Source organism: Cryptomeria japonica, chromosome 2 (genome assembly GCF_030272615.1).
Source record: "Cryptomeria japonica chromosome 2, Sugi_1.0, whole genome shotgun sequence".
Classification (NCBI taxonomy): Eukaryota; Viridiplantae; Streptophyta; class Pinopsida; order Cupressales; family Cupressaceae; genus Cryptomeria; species Cryptomeria japonica.
In genome coordinates, this window is record NC_081406.1 from 657,402,367 (window position 1) to 657,421,375 (window position 19,009).

The following is a 19,009-nucleotide window of genomic DNA, read 5'->3' on the forward strand; positions in this document are numbered from 1 at the left end:
TCGTGATTCTCTCTAAAATCATCATATCCGACGGCCCTGAAAATTTGGTGAAAAGTTGCCAGGACCATGGCGCCCGGAGTGCACACGGTCTCGGACATTTTTCCCAAAATTTTAGGAGCGCGATCCAATCATAAAATAAAGCTTAACCCCAAGAAATTGGTGGGAGATTCAATCTCTAGGTCGGCCAAAAGTTGAAATTAAGACCTAGGGTTTCATATATAAGAGCTCTCTTTCTTCTTTTGAAAGGATCCGATTTTTGGTTTCAGGAACCTTCTATGTAGCGAAAGAGCAGATCTTTGAAGACTTCAACAACATTCAACATCCATCCATCAAGCATCCATCAATTTCATTCATCCATTTAGGGCTTTGAAGGCATTGAAGAGCAATAAGGGATCACCGACTGAAGATTGGCTTGTACCCCTCCCTTGGGGTTGGGTATGATTTCATGTTGTTTTCATGTCTTTACATAAGCTTCATTACATCATTTGTATTCATGCTTTAAATCACTTTGCATCTTGATTTGGAGCATTTACATTATCATTTACAAGCAATTAGGGTTTACTTTCTAGGTTGCTCTAGTTTGCTTGCTTGCATTTTAGGATCTTGCACACACACAAGGTCTGCACACACACTACTGTTATACAACTTGGCTATTCGTGGAGGTGGAAATCACCAAAGCAAGGGTTTGACTAAGGTAAAACCCTATATAGTCACCCACCATACCTTTCAGATATAAGTGCAGGTTTCGGGATTCGGACGACACCGCAAGTTGCAGATCCGACAGAAGCGGACCGAGACAGAACTTCACACCAAATTTTAGAGCAAAAGACCAGGACAGGGGTGTGGGGCACCCTGGTCCTGCCAGGACAAGGGCGCTAGGCACCCTGGTCCCTGGGACAGGGGCGCTGGGCGCCCTGGTCCTTCTGACAGACAACATTTTCGACAGTTTTCCAGGTTGTAAAACAACAATTTCAGGTGTAGTTTCAGGAGCAGAATCAGGACAGTGGCGCCTGCGCCCCCATCCTGAACATTTTCACTCAGATTTTAACTCCGGGTACGCATCTGCATTCTTGTCTTGTCCTTGTGTTTATAGCTTTCCATTGTTTAAGTTCAATTCTGCAATCTTGTTATTAGTTCATACTTGCATTTTGGGGTTAGGAATTGAACTTACATAATTTTACCTTTCAATTACAACAAAGGAATAGAAATCCTAATAGGTAGCCCGTGGCTCTCTCTTTCACCAAAAAGAAGTAGCCAATTGTGTGATACCTCTAGGCTCTTTCGTATTCCATAATGTGTGTCAAAAGGTAGGATTAGGACATGTTAGCCTAGTCTCGCTTTTTCCCCTACACACAAACTTATGGCACAATTCCTTCCAGGATATTATGAAGTTCAAATCCATAAGAGACTGCAAAATCTGAAACAAAGGGAGTTAGATGTCAATGCATACACCAAAGAATTCCACAAGCTCAGTTTGAGGGCTAGGAAGCATGAGAATGAAGTAAAGAAGCTAGCCAAGTAAATGAATGGCCTTAGACAAAATATACAAGATGAGATAAGTATCCTCACACCAGAAACTATCCATAAGTGTTTTCAGTTGGCCCTAAGGACATAAGAGAAGATCAAAAGGAGGAGTGAACAAAATCAGAAACATAGGGCAGGTAAGAATTTCAGAGGTAGAGGAAACTTTGGTAGAGGGCAGCGATCACCAAGAAATGAAGAGAAACAAGGCCAAGAAGGCAGCGGGGACTCTCAGAGAGGAGCATTTAGAGGATCCTATAGAGGAAGGAGCAATTTTAGGGGCAGGTTTGGAAACTTAGGAAGAGGAAATACAGTCTTCACCAGTAGGTGTTATCATTGCAATCAAGTTGGGCATACCATGAGTAAGTGCCCGGGGAAAGCCTCAAGCTCAACAAGCTCATACATGGGGGAAAGAAGAACTCAATTGTTGCAAGATGAGGACACTTAGAGTGTAGCTTCTTCCATTAGCAAGGTAGGGCCAGTGACAGATGGAGAAAACTTGATGATGAGGAGAACAATGCTCAAGATACACCAAGATCAAGAGCCACCACAAAGGAAAAGTTTGTTTAGGACTGCTTGTAGGTAACATGGGAAGATTTGTAAAGTGATTGTAGATTTAGGTTCCACTGAGAATATTGTCTTAGTTGAAATGGTGGACAAACTCAAACTAAAAAGATTGCCTCATCTCACTCCTTACAAGGCATCATGGCTCAACCGGGGTCTACATGTATTGGTTGATGAAAAAGCATGGGTGGATTTTGAAATTGGTGAGTATAAGGACAGATTACTATGTGACATATTGCCTATGGATGCTTGTCATTTTTTGTTGGGCCGTCCATGGAAATATGATATGAGAGCTACTCATGATGGAGAAAAGAACAACTATCTTATCACCAAGAATGGGAAGAAGTATCAAATGGATCCACTACCTGATCTGAAGGAAGAAAAACAAATAGGCTCAAGTGTGATGCTAATGAGAGGTAAAGAGTTTCTCAAAGTGTTGAAACAAGAAGGTCATCAAGGCCATGCTATAATGTTGAAGCCTAGAGATGAAGCTAAGGCACATCCAATGAGTGAAGTGCCTCAAGAGGTACAAGGTCTACTCCAACAATATGTAGAAGTGATAGGGGATGACATACCTAATTCTTTGCCTCCAATGAGAGATATGAATCTTCAAATAGACTTAATACCAGGGGCCAATCTACCAAACAAAGCTGCCTATAAAATGACACCTAGTCAAAATGAAGAGATCACCAAACAAGTGCAAGAGCTCTTGGACAAAGGGTTTATCAAGGAGAGTTTGAGTCCATGTGTCATTCCTACTATGTTAGTGCCTAAAAAGGGAGGCAAATGGAGAATGTGCATGAACTCCAGAGCAATCAACAAGATTTCTATAAGGTACTGGTTTCCCATGCCAAGGATTGAGGACCTATTAGATAATCGAGGAGGTGCAAGCTACTTCACAAAGGTGGACTTGAAGTCTTTTTATCATTAGATCAGAATCAGACCTGGAGATGAATGGATGAGAGCCTTTAGAACCAATGCAGGCCTATATGAGTGGTTGGTGATGCCATTTGGCCTCACCAATGCACCTAGTTCCTTCCAAAGGATCATGAATTAAGTCTTAGTTGAGTTTATTGGTAGATTTTTTATTGTGTATCTTGATGACATTTTGATCTACAACAGTTTCAAGGAGGAACACCTCAAGCATTTGGAGATGGTTTTGAAGAAGTTGAAGGAGGCTCAACTCAAGATTAACCTTGAAAAATGTGAGTTTTTGAAAACAAAGCTAGTATACCTTGGTTTTGTTATTTCTTAGGGATGTTTAAAGATGGATCCAAGTAAGGTAGAAGCAATACTTAATTGGCCTATCCCTAGGGGCATAAGTGAAGTTTGAAGCTTTCATGTAATGGCATCTTTTTATAGGAAATTTGTGGGAAACTTTTGCCATGTTTGTGCTCCTATTCTCAACACCATTAAAGGAGGGATTAAGTGTCACTTTAAGTGGATAGAGGAAGCCAATACGGGGTTTGAAATGTTGAAAACCAAGATAGCAGAGATGCCAACCCTTAGATTGCCTAATTTTAATCAGTTGTTTATAGTAGAATGTGATGCAAGCCAAAGGGCAATAGGGGCAGTTTTAAGCCAAGAGGGACATCTATAGCTTTCTTCTTAGAAAAGTTAAATGAAGCTAAGCAAAGGTACTCCACATATGAATTGGAGTTATATGCAATGGTTCAAGCATTGAAAAAATGGTGTCACTATCTGCTGCCTAAAGAATTTGTAGTCTTCACTGACAACCATGCCCTTAGTTTCCTCAATGGGCAAGAGAAGTTGAACTTAAAATCCTATACGATCCTATACATTCACCATAAAACACAAGAAAGGGACAACCAACAAAGTAGCTGATTGATTAATTAGGAGAATCATGACTATGCAGGAGATACAATTGCAAAGTGTGGGTTTGAGTGAGTTAAAAAACCTCTACAAGGATAATAAGGACTTTGCAGAGATATATAGTGTTTGTACCGAGTTTTCTAACACCTCACATGTCTCTTATTCATAATACATGATACAAGAGGGTTTTCTGTTCAAAGGTCATCTTCTTTGCATACCTCAATGTTCTATGAGGCAAAATATTATCCAAGAGAAGCATCAAGGAGGTCTAGGAGGTCATTTTGGCATTGATAAGATTTTGGAGTAGGATGTTAGGTTTTATTATAGGCCCAAGTTGCAATCAGAAGTGAGAAGGTTTGTAGAGCAATGTACCATCTACCAAAGAGAAAAAGGAACCTCAAGTAATGTAGGTCTATATAAACCCTTGGTCATACCTCAGAGGCATTGGGAATGTTTGAGCATGGATTTTGTGTTAGGCTTGCGTAGGACACCAAGAGGATTTGATAGTGTGTATGTGGTGGTAGATAGGTTCAGAAAAATGGCACATTTCATACCTTGCAAGAGCACCAATGATGCCACCTATATTGCAGGCCTCTTCTTCAAAGAGATAGTCAGAATTCATGGTCTTCCAATCAACATTGTTAGTGATAGAGATGTGAGGTTTTTGAGCCACTTTTGGAGGACACTTTGGAGGAAGTTGGGCACCAAGTTATCTTTTTAATCTACCTATCATCCTCAATCAGATGGACAGACAGAGGTAGTGAACCGGTCATTGGGTAATTTGCTAAGGAAACTTTGGTAGAGGGCAGCAATCACCAAGAAATGAAGAGAAACAAGGCCAAGAAGGCAGTGGGGACTCTCAGAGAGGAGCATTTAGAGGATACTATAGAGGAAGGATAAAAAATTGGAATTCTTGCACTATTCTTTGGTGTTCCACTTAATTCTTTATCAAAATAGAGCATATTGGGGCCCACAATTGAGAATAAAGACAAATGATCCATACACATGTCTCCCTTGGCCAATGCAAAGATGGACCTAGGTTTGGGACAAGGGATCTAAGTTTGGTGATTTTTGTGTATTCTTCGACCATTTTGTGATGAACATTTTGACAAGACTTGGGGTAGTATTGCCAAGGTTGCCTAAAGAGATAATCAAAATATTGAGAGTAAGGAGTTGCAGGGCTGATTGGCATGTCTATGCTGAGGGTGCATTCACCCATAATTTTGGGGATTTCTTCTTTTATGGAAATTGTACAATAATAAGAATTTATGGATGTGAGAAGGGGCCCCAGGTATTGCCTATTGTTGTCTCTCGAAGGTTGGCATTCCTCAAATTCATCTGGAAAATGATGTGGATGGAGAGGGAACAAATCAAATCTGATAGAAAAGGAACATGTCTCCCCAAGGTAACAGTTTTCGATGAATTCAGTGTGGGTTGTGAGACCTTGGAGAAGGTACATAATTGTTTGGTGAAGAATTATAGGCCGATGGTTGCCCAAGCCAAACATTTTGACCATGAAGGATGCATAAATGATAATAGAGTGAAAAAATTGAAGGAGAAGGGATACTTTCATTCTTTTGTAGAAAGGGAGGACCTAATAAGAAATGCCCATCTACGTGAGGCAGAGTAGAGGAGGAAGAAGTGGGACCTCATGAATAAATTTGAAAGAGAAAGGAAACAAGAGGATCCCAATTTTCTAGGTTCCTTCCGGCATTTCGGGAATGATTTTTTTAGAATGTCTTTCATGCTAAGGAAGGAAGATGCTATAATCAAAGATGAGTTGAAAAGAAGAGAGGTCAGGGATAAAGGAGTTGAATACAAAGAAAAACCAATTGATCCAGCTCCTAAGGCTCAGACTAAGGAAGCATCTATAGAGTCATCCAAAGGGGGTATACAAAAGGATGGGGGGATGACAACATAGAAGGTTAGGAAGATTGAAAGAGGAAAGGTTAAAATATTTGACTTTGTAGATATCCAGGAGGATTTTGATACTTCGGTGCTGCCACCATCTCCTCCAAGGGACACATTACAAGATGATACAAATGCCAAAGTTTTCAATGATCTAGACATGGCTCTGATCCCAAGCACAATCCCTATAGAAGAAGCAAATAATGAGAGGATTATTGCTTCAAAGAACTTATGGCAGATGACAATTTTGTTAATACCCCTGAGTTTAGATCATTTTGGCTAAGGGAGAAATTGAAGAACATGTCTGATGAAGAAATCAACAATTTTGACAAGAACAATTTTGACTTCACTCCTCAAGAGGGAAGAGAAATGATAGTGAAAAGCAGAGTGCTCGTTGTCCTGGGGTGGAATTTTGAGAGAGTTTTCTTGTTAGATCAGATCATGCAGTAGAAGGACCCCAATTTTGCTAGAGAGTTTGGAGTTCATGGCTCCAGTGTAAATATAAGTTCAAAAGCTTTTGATTTATGGTCAAAGGCCCGTAGCACTAAAATACCCATAGTTTTTCCAGGGGTGCAATGCAAAAAAGGGGATGTTGTTGTAAGGACCTTATAGGACAGTACTGCTTCAGAGGCGGCAACAATTTCTAAAGATGCAACCCAATTTGCTTAGCTGGCAGTAGAGGATTTAGAGAAAAAGCATATAGAGCAAAAGGATATGCATGTTGTTTTGAATACCAAGAACAATGAATTATTTGTTGAGAACATTGCATTGAAAGAGCAAATAAAGAAGATGGCAGCTGACTCTTCTGGAGGAATTAGACCCAAGGAGCTTGAGAAGATAAATAAAGAAATGCAAAGGGTCAAAGATGAAGCTGTAAGCAATTATTTTAAAATTAGGAAAGATTCAATTTTGAGAATTTCAAATAAAATCATTGATAATTTGGATGAAGTCCACACTTCATATTCTTTGACATGCAAGCTCCTGAGTCAGCTTGATGAATTCATTGCATTCTTTCAACCAATGAGATCTATGTGGCTGCCAAAGGGTGAAACCTTAAAGGAGGTTATGTTAGCAGTGAAAAATGTGACTCAACCACCTCACATTGTACGGGTAAATTGGAAAAATTACAATTTATTGAATAAAGAGCTACCCAACATAGAGGAGGAAAGGAAAGCGCATTGATGGGAATGATTGATTCTTTCGAGGGACTCAAAAAGTGGCACGTCCCTACATTTTTGACAGATGACGAAAAAATTAAGAGCTTAGAAGAATGGAAACATGGTTTCTAGGAAGCAATAAATGTCATCTTGACATCCTTGGAAGGTGATCCAAACCAAGGAGATACATTTCTTAATATTGTTGATAAAATTATGGAATTAGAGAAAATGTATCATAGCTTTTCCCTAGGAGTAGAAGTTGTGCCTTCCCACAAAACAAAGGAAGCTATGAATAAATTTCATAGCTTGAAGGGTTTTTCTTGGCCAGCTGATGAGATTGAGGTGCTACATAAAACATACCACTCCTTGGAAGAAGAGCAACCTGAAGAGGAGGACTAATCACAGTGTTTCCATTTTTTCTATTCCTAAAAGTTTTGTGCAGGATGTCCATTTTGGGAAAATGATTAGAACACTTAGTTGACAAGGAGTAGTCTCCAAGACACCTGCCACCGCTTGCTAGATTTCATTTTTTGATCCCGACAGAAGCAGATATGAAGTACAGATGTGAGAAAATCTTTTGCAGACCCACAACTCGAGCTTCGAGGATGATACCTTTTCAGCCGCCATCATTCAATGCAGGTTGCACACAGAGGTCAAGGTCTTTTTTGTAATGCAATTAGATTTTGACACGTGTCTTCTTCGGCCTGAGGCTTGTTTTTCTCCCTTGTGTTATAAAAGGGAATTCAGGCCCAAGAAGAAGGATTCTAGACTCTTGATCTGTATGCATTAGAGAAACCTTAATATAACAACAAAGAGTCTTCTAGCAATTTTGGTGGCTCACTATAATATTTTCATGAATGTATCAATTTTATATTGAAAATCAATAAAGATAACATTCATATCTGGCTCATATATTTTGTGCTATGTTGTATGAATTGTTGTGTTAATGACATGCAATTTGTCTTCTCTAAGGGGGAATGTGTATTTTTGGATGGGTTTCATTTGAAGCTAAATGAACTAAATTTTGTCTTGAATATTGCAACAAATTATGAGAGAGTGTGAGGAGGTTGTGAATGCATTCTCAATCTAAACATTTTAAGCAAGTCTTAACTGTTTAGTATTGGACTTTAATGTTGATAATGTTACTCTGTTTGTCACTAGGATTGTGATTTGAATCTGTTTTCCCTTAGAACAGGCACTGATCATACTTTCTTGAAGTTCGCGGGTCATCTTGAATACTGCAATAAATTCTATTTTCATTTCTAGCTAAATGAATTAAATTCTATCTTGAATACTACAATAAATTCTGTCTTGAATACTACAATAAATTCAGTGGCATCCTGGTGCAGGGCACCTAACACTCGAGGTATGAAATATTTGTTTTCTTTTAAGTTTGTGTGTTATATTTGTGATGTAATAATGGACCAACCATTGAGGACTCAGTAGAGCCATGGTTGATTTGTCTAAGTTTTTCTTGAGTCAATTGTGTTCAAGATGCTGACAGCCCGAGAAGTGAGATGCTTAGGTAGTTCATAGGTAAAGTACTCCAGATGAATATTTTCATGTATTAGGGGTAAATTGAGTTGTGTTTATGTCTTCTAGGGTTTTTGAGGACCTTTGGGAGTCTTAAAATGCATTAGAATGCAAAATTACATTCTCGAGTCAAAAGCTATAAAAAGTTGCTGAGCAACATTTTGTAATTTCTTGCAAAAGTTGCATTTTTGGTTATAGGCATTAAAAGTTGGTTGAACAGACTGAAACAAGAGCATATAAGACAAAATTCACTCCATTGTATGGGTTGGAAGATTGGAAATGCAAGAGAAAGTTTTTGGTTTGTGAAGCAACCTTGTTTCCACCAGTTTTTGATAGTTTTATTCTTATTTGCATTGCTTGTATGGTCCAGTACGAAGTAGATGGTATAAATTCACTGCGATTATGAGTGTTCATTGTATTTGTCTTCTTTAAGGTTGATTTTCAGGTTTGATTGTGTGAGATTTTGCCTAGATCAAGGGCACAATGAAAAGTGTAAAAATAGAGACAAAAGAATGACAAAAACAAACTGTATTCTCATCAATATGAAAATGATCAACTGGATTCACCAATACAATGAATATAGGCCTTCTTATATAGGCAAAGCCATATGGATGTATGAGCACACAATCATGACATGTGGCTCAATGAGAAACAAGGGTAGGTAAGAAATACTAAGGGTAGGTAGGAGAAATAATGTAATATTCCACAAGAGGTGGATGACCCACTGAATGTGGAGTGTAACAACAAAACAAGACCATAAAAGGTGGAATTTCTCCTACAAGCTCTATCCCTATGTGCACACTTCCCTAAGTGTCTCAAATCCAAACTATGAAGAAATGCATTATCCTAAGTTAACTTAAGTAAAGTGTAATAATATCCATAATGAATATTTATTTACACCAACACCCCCCCTTAAGTACAACTTAGGGGAATGAAGACTCAAGTCAACAATGCAAGATGGGTCCCGACTACTAGGCCATGATAGGTACCCATGTACAATATGAAAATGCAAGAAAAACCATGCAATGCAATCTCTCACAAACGAAGAAAAGGAGAAAACCCAGTGGGAAAAATCTCCCCCCCAAAAGAGAGATGAAAGTACAAAAGACTCTCAGAAGAAGGACAAAACCTCAAAGAGGAAAACGTCCCCCCCATAAGAGAGGAAGGAGAAGTCAACTGACCCCCCCTAATGACACATCCCGCACCCCCAAGAGAGCTCGCAACTGCTAGAACTTACTCGGTGAAAGGTTTGGTGAATATGTCTACAACCGGCTGCACTATAGGACAATATTGCAAATCAATGACCTGCTCCCGAATCAACTCTCAGATATAGTGCATATGGATCTCAATGTGTTTGGTCTGTTGATGCTAGATCGGGTTCTTTGAGATAGAAATAGCACTCTAATTGTCACAATGTAGAACTATTGGTCGTGGAGTGGTGAACCCAAACTCTATGAGAATCTGTTGGAGCCAAATGGTCTCAGTCACTGCGTTAACAGCGCCTCGAAACTCAGTGTCAGTTGAAGAAAGAGAAATAGCATGTTGCTTCTTGCTCTGCCAACAAATGGGGCCTGAATCAAGGTGAAAACTATAACCGGAAGTAGACTTACTATCATCAAGATCGCCAGCCCAATCGGAGTCTGTGTAACCAGCCAGGCGAAGTCCTATGCCTACTGCATAGTGAATCCCATAGTGATGTGTACCCTGGATGTAATGAAGGATGCGTTTGGCGGCTTGCCAATGAAGCTAATGTGGTTCCTGCAGAAGCGGGAAACCATGCCAACTGCAAATGAAATATCAGGGCATGTATGGATCAAGTAGATGAGACTACCCACAAGCTGACAATACAAAGTGGCATCAATTGGTGGACAAGAACACTGAGCCTCAATCTTGACTCCTAAAAGAAAGGGAGTTGGGGCAGGCTTACAATCAGCCATATAAAAGCATGCAAGTAGATCAAGAGCATACTTGGGCTGCGATAGTGTAATCCGGGAAGGTGACTGTGAAATCTCTATCTTGAGAAAGTAGTGCAAAAGACCCAAGTCAGTCATAGCAAATCTGTCATGCAAAGTAGATTTGACCTTGCTAATAATGGATGCAGTACTCCTTGTAATGATCAAGTCATCAACATAGAGTACAAGTCTAAAGTGAGAGTCATCCCGTCGCCAAATGTAGACATTCAGATTGGAATGACACCTGGTGAACCTTGCTGAGAGAAGAAAGGAATCCATCTTGGCATACTAAGCCCTGGGGCCCTGCTTAAGGCCATAGAGAGATTTCCTTAGTCTGGAAACCAAGGAAGTATCCTGGATGAAACCCTACGGCTACTCCATATAAATCTCCTCATCAAGGTCACCATGAAGAAAAGCACTCTTCACATCCATTTGATGTACAACCCAACCATGAGCTACAACAATAGCAAGTGTCAAGCGAATGGAGTTCATCTTGGCTATGGGCACAAAGGTCTCAGTATAGTCAACATCTGCTACTTGGGAGAAATCTTTCATAATAAGCTGAGCCTTGTACTTATCCACACTACCATCCACTGCATACTTGGTCCGATAGATCCACTTACATCGAACTATCTTTCTCCCCTTAGGGAGATGGACTAAATCCTATGTGTTGTTCCTCATGAAGGAACTATACTCTTCCTCCATAGCTTGGTCCCACTTAGGAACCCCTGATGCTTCCCAAAATGTCTATGGATCAGAAGCAGTAGCAATGAATACATGTGGAAGATCCTAATGTTGTGATCAAGTTCTCCATGTATTTGAAGGATCCCCAACAAGAGAACCCGCAGACTCAAGTGTCTGTCGAGCCCAATGAGGTCTAGGTGGAAGTGGAGAACGAGGCTCCTCAACTGCAAGTGGACCCTACGGAGGTGTAACCCTGCGAGTCGGAGTTAAGGAGTCTCATCATTTGAATCACTAGCATCACTATCCACAATGGAGGAAGGTGGAGGAGGTAGAGAGGCTAAGCTAGGAGAGCTTTCCTTAAAGTGAACACTCCTCTCAATGAACACCTCATGTGTCTCAGGATCCATCAATCTATATGCCTTAACACCCTCAGGATATCCAACAAATATGCAAGGCCGACTCTGAGGTTCCAATGCCTTGCATTTTTGTGGAGGTATGCGAGCCCATGCTGGACACCTAAAGTCTCTGAAATGTCTCACAATCGGTTTCCTACCAGCCCAAGCCTCAAAATGAGTAATACCTTGTGAAGCTTTGTGAGGAACCTGATTCTGGATGTGTGTGGAACAACTGATAGCCTCGGCCCAAAAGGCGGGATCAAGAGAACGTGCATGAATCATACAACTAGCCATTTTTTTGAGAGTTCTATTCTTGCGTTCTGCAACTCCATTCTGCTGTGGAGTGTATGCTACAGAATGCTGAAGATGAATCCCCTCAAATGTACAAAAATCTTCAGGTCTCTTGTTCACATATTCCCTTCCATTATCTGTACGAAGAATCTTGACCACTTTCCCAGATTGCTTCTCCACATGAGTCTTGAAGTCCTGAAATCTATCAAATACTTCACTCTTATGAATGAGAAAGTAGACCCAAATGAAGCGAGAGTAGTCATCAATGAAGGTGAGGACATAGCGGGCCTTACTAAATGAAGGTGCTGGAAATGGACCTGCTACATCGCTGTGAACAAGTTGAAGAACTTCCAAAGCTCTCCAAGCTTTCGCTTTATCAAACTTTTCCTCAGGATGCTTGCCCATGGAACAACTTGAACATCCACCCTCTGAAAAACTAATTCGAGGTAGACCTGTGACCATGTCTTTAGTGCTGAGCTGCTGAAGATAGCGGTAGTTGAGGTGACCAAACCGCTCATGCCATAGCTTACTTTCTGAATTTGAATGAGTAAGCAAGGCCCTAGAAGGTGAACTTGGCTCAAAGTGGGAGAATGAATAAAGCCTTGAGTTGTCATTGACTTGTCCCACTGCTACCAAGGCATCATCATCAAGTTCCTTTACCACAACTGAATCTGGTGTAAACTCAACCTTTTTCCCATTCCCATAGTGAGTGATTTGGTAGATAGAGAGAAGGTTGGTAGACAAGTTAGGTGTTCCATCATCCATGTCAACTAATCCTTTCCCTTCAACCTCTACTTGTGTATCATCACCTATGTAAATGTGAGGTACCTTAGATGGCTCTAATGAAGAAAAATGCTCCTTTGTAGAACCCATGTGATATGAGGCACCTAAGTCAAGTATCCACTGCTGTGAAGAACTTGTTGTCGCCACAAATGCTTGCCCTTTTCCCTTAGATTGTGAGGAAGAGGAAGGAGATGAATCCTTCTTTGTGTAGGTAGATGGCAAGTTGATGTTGTTTTTCTTAAGAAGATTAGTTAACTCATCAATTTGCTTTGTGTGGCATTGATGCTCATCATGACCATACTTCTTGCAATATGCACAAGTTGGCTTATCCTTCTTAGGTGGTGTCCCCTTCTTGGAAGAGGATGAAAAATCGCCTTGTGATGGAGAGGATGATTGTCCTTTTTCCTGCTGTGGCTATGACTTAGATTGCTTCTTCTTCTTGTTGGAATCTTTGCCTTGACTTCCTTGATTCCCTTGATTAGCCACCAAAGCCTTGGACTTTGAAGACTTGAGAAACCCATGTTCAACAACTTAGATTGTTCCAATATCAACATTTCCATGAAAGAATCAAATGAAGGCATAACATAGGAACTCCCCACTGTCAAACGATGAGTTTGGAAGCTAGACACAAATGTTGCATATTCTGGTGCAAGCTTGTCCAACAAGTTGAATATCAACTGAGCATCCTTTTTGTCATTTCCACAATCCTTAAGCTTTGCTCTTAGCTCATTTGCTTTGGTGACATAATCTTGGATTGTATCAAAACTCTTGGGATCCAAGTTGGTGAGCTCATTGTCAATCTTATAACCTCTGATTTCATCAACTTGACTATACAATTTCTGAAACATATCCCAAGTATCTTTGATTGTAGTACACTTTTCAATATGAAAGTTTAGGTCATTTGATACATACTTGCGCAAAGTTCCAAGAGCCATGAAATTCTTAGTGAGCCATTCTAACTGAGCATTAGGATCAGCCTTAGGATCAGGTGGTGCTGCTATTGTTCCATCTATGTAATGCGTGAGACCTTTTTCCATTAATTTGCTCCATACTTTAATTTTCCATGATGCATAATTATGTGGAGTTAAAGGTGGAAATTTATGAGGACTCATTGCAACAAAAATGAAAGAGCACAAGGAAAGAGAGGCACAATCACACAAGACACCCCCCCAAAGAACCCCCCCAAAAGTGATGATTTGGCACTTCATACTTAGTGCATTTACAATGGGCCACTTGCAAAAAATGGCAAAGTGGAATTCTGATTTCAATTTTACAACTACCTCAATAAGGCCAAAAGAGACTCAAACTAATAATGCAAGAGATCTAAACTAAGATCCAAGCAATTTACAAGTACCAAATAGGCCAAATAAGACCAATATCTGAAAGTACAATTTATACTTAAGATCTCTAAAATTTGATCATAGATTATGAAAGTAGATGAAAAAAATGCACTTTAAAAAAAAATGGCACTTAAAAAGGAGGTCATATGAGCTCAAACGAGGTCTTTGAAGTTGCATAATTGAGGATTGGATAGGTACAACTGAGAGAATCTAAAAATTACAAAAACCCTATGCACCAAAACTAGAAAATAACCACACTACTATGAAGAGAACAAAAAATTAGCCCAAATAAAAAAAAATTGCACCCAAAAAGGAGCAAAATTGAGCAAGTTATGGGCCTCCAAAGTTGACCCCAAAATCCAAACTACTCAACGGAGAGGGGTCTAAAAATTTCCAAAGAAAATGCTGACTGAGCACTGACTAGGTGCTGCTGACTGGGCACTGACTGTGCGCTACTGACTGGGCAAAAGGTACGGATCCCAAAAATAATTTTCAAATTTTTTTTTTTTTTTTTTTCAAACTAGAAAATAATTTTGAGAAATTTTTTTTTGAAAAAAATCCAAAAATTCCGTACCGTGCCACCCAAATTGGCAGAAAATTTCTTCCACACCCAAAAATTGATTTTCACCAAAATAGGTCGAATTTATACTCGATTTTTATGGAAACGGCCTCTCGGACATAATGGTGAGGTTGAAAACGCTCTAAGATGCCTCCAAAAAATGCAGTCCCTTAGATCCGAAAATAGAAGCCTTCCATTTGGGATGAGCCCGTGCGGCACTGACGTTCTTTATCGTACTGAGACAAAAACGCTTCAAAATGTAGAACTTCGGCCTACGCCTCTCCCAAATGTGCCGATGCGGAAGGTACAATAAAACTAGTCGGATCTGTCCCAAAAGAACAAGGATGCAAAACACAGACCAAATAAGGAAGTGAGGCGAGTTGCCCATAATCCACTATTATATATGCCAATGTACAAGGTGGATAGGATGCTGTGTTGAAGAACACAGATCACCCCCAATATGAGAAGTCCCTTATCAAGTCCACTTGATTAGACTGAATCACAAAAGAGCTCCTTGCTCAAGTAGTCTGGTTGACTTGTTGAAAGGAGAACCAAGTTCTCTCCTTGTCTTCAAGTCCTGTCGCCGCGCTACTTTTCTCACTCCTTGAATACTTGTCTGAAAACATGATCTTCTTGATCTCTGCTTGCAAATGAATGCTGCCTCACTTTTTATAGAGGCGGCCTCAGACCTAAATCCGCATAGGTCAGGACCAAAATACCCTAACCGCTCGGACCTATAAGTGATCCACCCAATGAAAATGCGTGATCACAACCAAGTCAGCCCCAATGGAATAAATCCCGCTTGGACCTATAAGTGATTCGCTCAATGAAAATGCGTGATCACAACCAAGTTGGCCCCCGATGGAATAAATCCCGATGCAAAATAAATACAACCCCGCCTTGGGGAATTAAAATAGGTCCGCTCCATGGCCCAATGTAGGTCGGCCTGCCCTATCCTTAGTGTGGCCCCATAACATCCTCCCCCACCAAACTCATGGCGACGTCCTCGACGCCTATGCAGCCTACTTTGCACTCTAGGAGGAAAACTAGGATTGAGCGCCTAGCTCAAGGAAGGAGGACTCCCTAAGTCAGGTAGCTTCGTCTCTAAGTTGTCGTTAGGTTGGTTTACATTGTTCTTGGATGCTTCTTCTACCAACCAAATAATTTTGTCCCTCAGAGGTTCATACGACATGCTTTCCTGGTCGTCCCATGACCAATGATTGACAGCCTGAGAACAAAGTGCCAAAATTTCTAAAGTTTTCTGACATTTCTCTTGGTTGGATTCCTCCGTGCTGCCCCTTGAGTCCATCAATTCCTCATAACGGATGAATCCCTGCTCATCCTAGTTTGTTAAAATCTATTCCTCGCTATTCAGTCCCTCATTGAACCCGATGAAGTCTGGGAATGAATTAATGCAAAGGTGGGTCGACTCATCTCCGAGTCGCCTCAATGACAAATGAACTAGCAATGTGCCCGTGTGGTCCGACCCCTGCAGGGGAGATTCGGTAACATTGGTTTGAGTCACCTCAGAACCTCCATCACTGTCTTCGACCCATCACAGTGTACCGAGTCTCAAGTCTACACCCACCTCAGTTTCGACTGAGTCGACCACCTCCCTGCTCGAGATGATCACAAAGTCATCCAAGATCAGATCGCCTTGATCTATTAAGTCAGGGGGAGAACACTTCGATCTGTACATGAACTCATGTGAGAGTAGCTCAGCTAGAATTCCAAGTTGATTCAAGGTTGATTCCGATGGCTGTCCCATCCAGTCCCACCGCTCTATGGTCTCCAAACAACTTGTCAACAGAGCTAGGGCACTTTGACATCGTCCCCACTGACCCTCTTCGCTGTAACTTAGGATCATAAGATCTCTCAAGGAGATTGATCCTTGTCATTCCCATCTATCTAGGATGTCTTCCTTCGAGATGATATCTGCCAAATCCAAAAGATGGTTCTCTATTTTGAAGTCAATGTACAGACGCACTGAGCCACCTCTTCATCATCTGAATTGGATGTTGGCAGTGCGAAGTCTAGGAGTGCCTTCCTCCTATCTACAACCTGCCTCATCTAGATATTCAAAAGGTTCGCCATACTTAGGCAAGGCCAAGACTGGCTCCTCTGTCAGCTTTGCCTTCAATGCATCGAACACACTCTGCTACTTCTCTCCCCACTTCCAACTTCTATCCTTTTTCAGCAAGTCGGTGAGAGGACTAGCGATCCTGGAGTAGCCTTCCACAAATTTTCGGTAGTAGTTAGCTAAGCCAAGGAATTGCCTCACCTTGTGAACACTCCAAAGTGGCTCCCAATCCCGAATTGCCTGTAGCTTTTCCAGATCTGGACGAATCTAACCATGTCCCACAATGTGGCCAAGAAACGACACTTCCTCTTGTGCAAACACACACTTCTCCTTTTTCACATATAAGTTGTTCGCCTTGAGAAAAGAGAACACTTCCCTAAGGTGCTCCTTGTGCTCTTCTAAACTTTGGCTGTAAACTAGTATATCATCCAGATATACCACCACACACTTGTCCAACAACGACCTGAACACATCATTCATCAAAGTGCTGAAAGTCACAGGGGCGTTTGTTAGACCAAAAGGCATGACCAAGAACTCATAACTCCCATATCGAGTTGTGATGGCGGTCTTCTCCTCATCGCCTGGTGAAATTCTGATGTGATAGTAGCCTTGTCTGAGAACCAACTTGCTAAACACCCTTGCATCCACTAAGCGGTCGAAGCTATCCGCTATGAGAGGGAGTGGATATTTGTTCTTTATTGTTAGCTTGTTTAATGCCCTATAATCCACGCACAGCCGTAACGTCCCTTCCTTCTTGTACTGAAACAAAACTGGGGCAGCATAGGGAGACCTTGATGGCCGCAAGTAGCCCGCCTCAACGAGCTCCGCCAACTGCTTTCTCAACTCGGCCATCTTAGGTCCTGAGAGTTGGTAAGGCGCCTTGGTAGGTGGTCTAGCTCCAGCCTCGAGCTCAATCTAATGATCTACATGTCTCCTCGGTGGTAGAATGGTAGGAAGCTTATCTGGCATGACGTCCGAATACTCCTTCAAGACATCTTGGAAGGTTGCGGAGTTGGAGCTCACAGATGATTGTCCTTCTTCCCAACCTCCAAGAAAAGTTGCCAGAAATAAGTCATTCCGACTTCCTTTGCAAACCTGCTTCACACTTAGTGCATTCAGCACCCAATTAAACTCTTTGCACTTCACCGTGGGGATCATGCAAGGTCGTTTCGGGTCAAGCACCAAAACACAACCAATGTGCGGTACCACTGCTGTTGATGCGCTCCTTAGGAACTCCTGCCCAAGGATGAGTTCAAACTCAGTCATCTCGATGGCAACCATATCGTTCATCCCCTGCCATGATTCGATGCGGATGACCTCCTTCCAGATCTCGTCGCTCACCTTCTATGTAGGCACGGTGACAGCCTTGAAATGCGACGAAGTTGGTTCCATTTTCAAGCCAAGCTTCTTGGCCTATCCCACTGATATATAATTATGAGTCGCTCTTGAATCTATCATTGCCAAGACCTTCCTCGGTCCAAAATGCGCTTCGACATAGCACAACTCGTGCTTGTCGGCAATATGCTGGTCTGTGGAGTTGTGCAAGGAATTAAGAAGCTACAAAGTGCTCATTCTGTGCATCTTCTTCTCTTCAATGATCAATGCACTGATCTTGCCCCATTCTGGACAATTTCGTGCCCAGTGATCTTCTCTCCGACAGACAAAACAACCTAGCTCATGCTCCTTTTTCTCAAGGCCTTGATCCCTCTTTTTTGAGTTTTTTCCTTCATGAAACTTCTTCGGCTTCTTGCCCTTCTTGTCACCATCGTGGCTTGCAGGAGCTTCTGCCTTCTTATCCTTCTGATGAAACTACCTCTTGTAGCTCTCCGTTTAGGCTCCTCCAAAACCCTTAGCCGCATCGCCTTTGTAGTCAAGCAACCCATCCGCAATGATGATGGCTTCTGCAAGAGTTTGCACTTTTTGCAAGCCTTTGGTGAAAAGGAACAACTTTTCAAAGTCATTCAACTTTGAGCATTCCAAGTCCAACACCTAGAATGCCTTCACTTACTCGTGGATTGTGCTAGTGTGCTTCAATTCGTTGGAGCGTGATTGGATGATCCAATCCGAGTTCCTTGGCTAGAATTGATCATGCAAGGCCACCTTCAAATCTGCCCAAGACTTGATCGGCTTCACAGATTTACCCACACGTTCATCCGCCTGATGATTCCACCACCAAAGCTTCACACTCCTAGTCAAGCGAGTCACAATCTCCCTAACCTGGGCCTCATCAATTAGCTTAGGCGTGCACGACAAGTACTCTTCAACATCCCAAAAGAAGTTGTCCAAGGCCTTGTCGTCATGATCACCATCATAGGAACCAATCCTGGTCGCCTTGGAAGTCTGTCTGCCTCCCTACAACAATGTATGAAACAACTGCTAACTTTATTTGAGGAAGCGCACCTCTTCCTT